Genomic DNA, 3,330 nt, shown 5'->3' with positions numbered 1-3,330 from the left:
TGATCTTTTGCTTTTTTTCCTGGTTTTCGGTCATTAGTGTCTAATATAACAAACCTGTTCTTGAGATGGTCTCTAAATTTAGGTAGGATATGCTCAATCCCATGGCTCCTGTGGACTTGCATTAATTTTCTTCAGCTTCAGCTTGAACTTGCATATGAGCAATTGATGGTCTGTTCCGTACTTTTTAGCTGACTTTGTTTTAACTGTTGATACAGAACGATTCCTCTGTCTCTTTCTACAGATGTAGTCAATTTGATTCCATCTGGCAAGGTCCATGTGTATGTTTTTTTTTTAAAGGTATTTACGATGAACAAGTCATTGGTCTTATTTACAATGAATAAGTCATTGGATATCACAAAAGTCATGTGATATGCAACATCATTTCTATCACCAAGGCCATATTTTCCAACTACTGATTCTTCCTTTTTGTTTCCAACCTTTGCATTCCAATTTCCAGTAATTATCAGGACATCTTGGTTGCATGTTTGATCAATATCAGACTGAATAAGTTGGTAAAATTTTTCAATTCTGTCATCACTGGCTTTAGTGGTTGGTGCATAAATTTGAATAAGACTTGTATTAACTGGTCTTCCTTGTAGGTATATGGATATTATCCTATCATAGACAGACAACATTGTACTTCATGATATTGAAATGTTCTTTTTGATGATGAATATGATGCCATTCCTCTTCAATTTGTCATTCCAGGCATAGAAGAAAACCATGTGTTTATCAGAATCGAAATGGACAATAAATAGTCAGTTTGAGCTCACTAATGCCAAGATACCAATATTTATACATTCCAGTGCATTTTTGACAACTTCTAGTTGTCAAAATGGAATCATAATTCCATTTTCTGATTATTAATACTTCATAATTCCATTTTCTGGTTATTAATGGATGTTTACAGCTGTTTCTCCTTATTTTGACTGTGGCACAGGAAAGAGTTAGATAGGATCCACTTATGGGCCACAAAGACAAGTCATTCTCCTTCTTTCTACCATACTTTGCTAAAGAATTCTGATATTGATAGAGAAGAGTAGCAGAGGAATAACATGCTGAAAACTGCTTTAATTTTTCATAAAAACCAACTTGCCGACTTATACTGATTTAATGTCATTACATATGAGTATTAACTCTATAATTCTCTCAAAAAACATTGTGAAGCAGGTGTAGTTAGCTTTGTTTTACTGATGAAAAACACTGAAAATCAGAATGCTTTGGGGATTGGCCAGGATCAGAATTTAAGCATTACCTAATTTAGTACTCTTTTCTCTAGACCTGTGCTGTCCAGTATGGTTGCTACTAGCCATTAAGCACCTGAAATGTGCTCAGTCTAAATTGAGATGTGCTGTACAAGTCAGTGTAAAATACACATGGATTTCAAAAGGTAGTACAAAAAAAAGAGTGTTTGAAGTTCATTAAAACATTTTGTATTGTTTACATGTTGATATGATAATATTTTGCGTTGTTGTTATTAGGTACTGTCAGTCAGCTTTTACCCATAGGAACCCTTTGTACAACAGAACGAAACTCCACCTGGCCTTGCACCATGCTTGCAATAGCTACTACTCTAGAGTCCATTGCTGCTGTCATTGTGCCAATCCATTTAATTGGGTGTCTACCTCTTTTTCACTGATCCTCAACTTTTCCAAGCATGATGTCCTTCTCCAAGGGCTCGTCCATCCTGATAATATTTACAAATATGAGACACAACCTCTGGATATCTTGGCTTCTAAGGAACATTCTGGTTATCCTTCTTCAAACACAAATTTGTTGATTCTTCTGGTATTCTCTGGTACTTTCAATATTCTTCAACAGTGTAACTCAAATGAATCAATTCTTCTACGGTCTTCCTTATTCACTATCCAACTTTCACATTCATATGAGGCTATTGAAAATACCATGGCTTGGGCCAGGCACACTCTAGTCTTCAAACTGACATCTTTGCTCTTCAACACATAAAAAAGGTCTTGTGCAGCAGATTTACCAAATACAATACGCTATTTGATTTCTTGATTGTTGCTTTCATGAGAGTTGATAGTTGAGCCAAGCAAAATGAAGTCTTTGGCAACTTCAATTTTTTCTCCAATTATATGGATATTATTTATTGGTTCAGTGGCGAGGATGTTTGTTTTCTTTGCATTGAGGTGCAAACCACACTGAAGTATTTGATCTTCATCAGTAAATATTTTAAATCCTCTTCACTTTCAACCAGCAAGGTTGTATCATCTCCATATCACAGGAGTATATTAGATTAAATATCTTATTAAAATAAATTTCACTCCACATCCACAGGTGGTAACAACATTGAGCATGCAAAGTTATTCTTTTGGGTTACATGGCAAATCGTTTGTACATCCACCATGGCTTTGCCTATGAAATAATCCACAGGATACTTAGGTTTCAACAAGTTTGTGTGAGATGTGTACCATGAAACAACTCATGGAAGAACATAAACAGAAGTGTTTGGACATCTGCAAACAAAATTTGGATTGACACTTGAAAGAGGGTAGAAATTTCTTTTCTGGTGATGAGACATGAATTAATCACTAGGAGTCTGAGAGTAAATGGCAAAATATGGAATGGTAATATCCTCAATTGCCAACCAAAAAGTGGTTCAAAAGTCAGCAATCAGCTGGAAAACTGATGCTTATAGTTTTCTGAGACTCTCCAGGGCTAGTACTATAGAACATTATTAGGAAAAAGTTCAATAATCAACAATGCTCCTTACATTGAGATGCTGACTGAAGAGCTAAAGTCTAAATTTTAGATTACATGCAGAGGACTGTTTTCCAAGGACATTGTGATTTTGTATGACGATACACATCCACATACCTCAGCCTATGCTGTTAACACTCTGCAAAAACTTCATTTTTTTTTTTTAAAGCTTTTATTGTGAATTGAGTGATAGTTTACATGGGAGAAAATCAGTTTTACACTCATTGTTTCATTGCAATGATTAAAATCTCCTCCATGCATTATTATTCAACAGTACTTGTTTCTATTTCCTCTCTCTTTTTTTTTTTCCAGTTTTTTTGGGGGGGTGGGGAGGGATGTACACAAAAGCACTCAGGAATGTATAATCATTTAAATAACCAAAGGGCACATTCTGCAAGCCTGCCTCCTGGCTGCCAGCAAACAGTCTTTCTCTTTCCATGAGTCTAGAGTCCTCAGCTGCTCTGTATCTTCATGTCCTCATGTTCTGCCTCCATCTCTGGTGTCACTGCATCTCTGGATAGAGTTCCATATTCCACTCATGCTCTCCTCTCTTGATGGTCCTAGAATTCTCTGCTCCTGGAATGTAAGATTAACTACTTTCCCCTTTAT

Source organism: Chrysochloris asiatica, unplaced genomic scaffold, assembly GCF_000296735.1.
Source record: "Chrysochloris asiatica unplaced genomic scaffold, ChrAsi1.0 scaffold00316, whole genome shotgun sequence".
Taxonomy (NCBI): Eukaryota; Metazoa; Chordata; class Mammalia; order Afrosoricida; family Chrysochloridae; genus Chrysochloris; species Chrysochloris asiatica.
The sequence above is the reverse complement of the archived record's forward strand: the minus strand, read 5'-3'. Positions refer to the sequence as shown.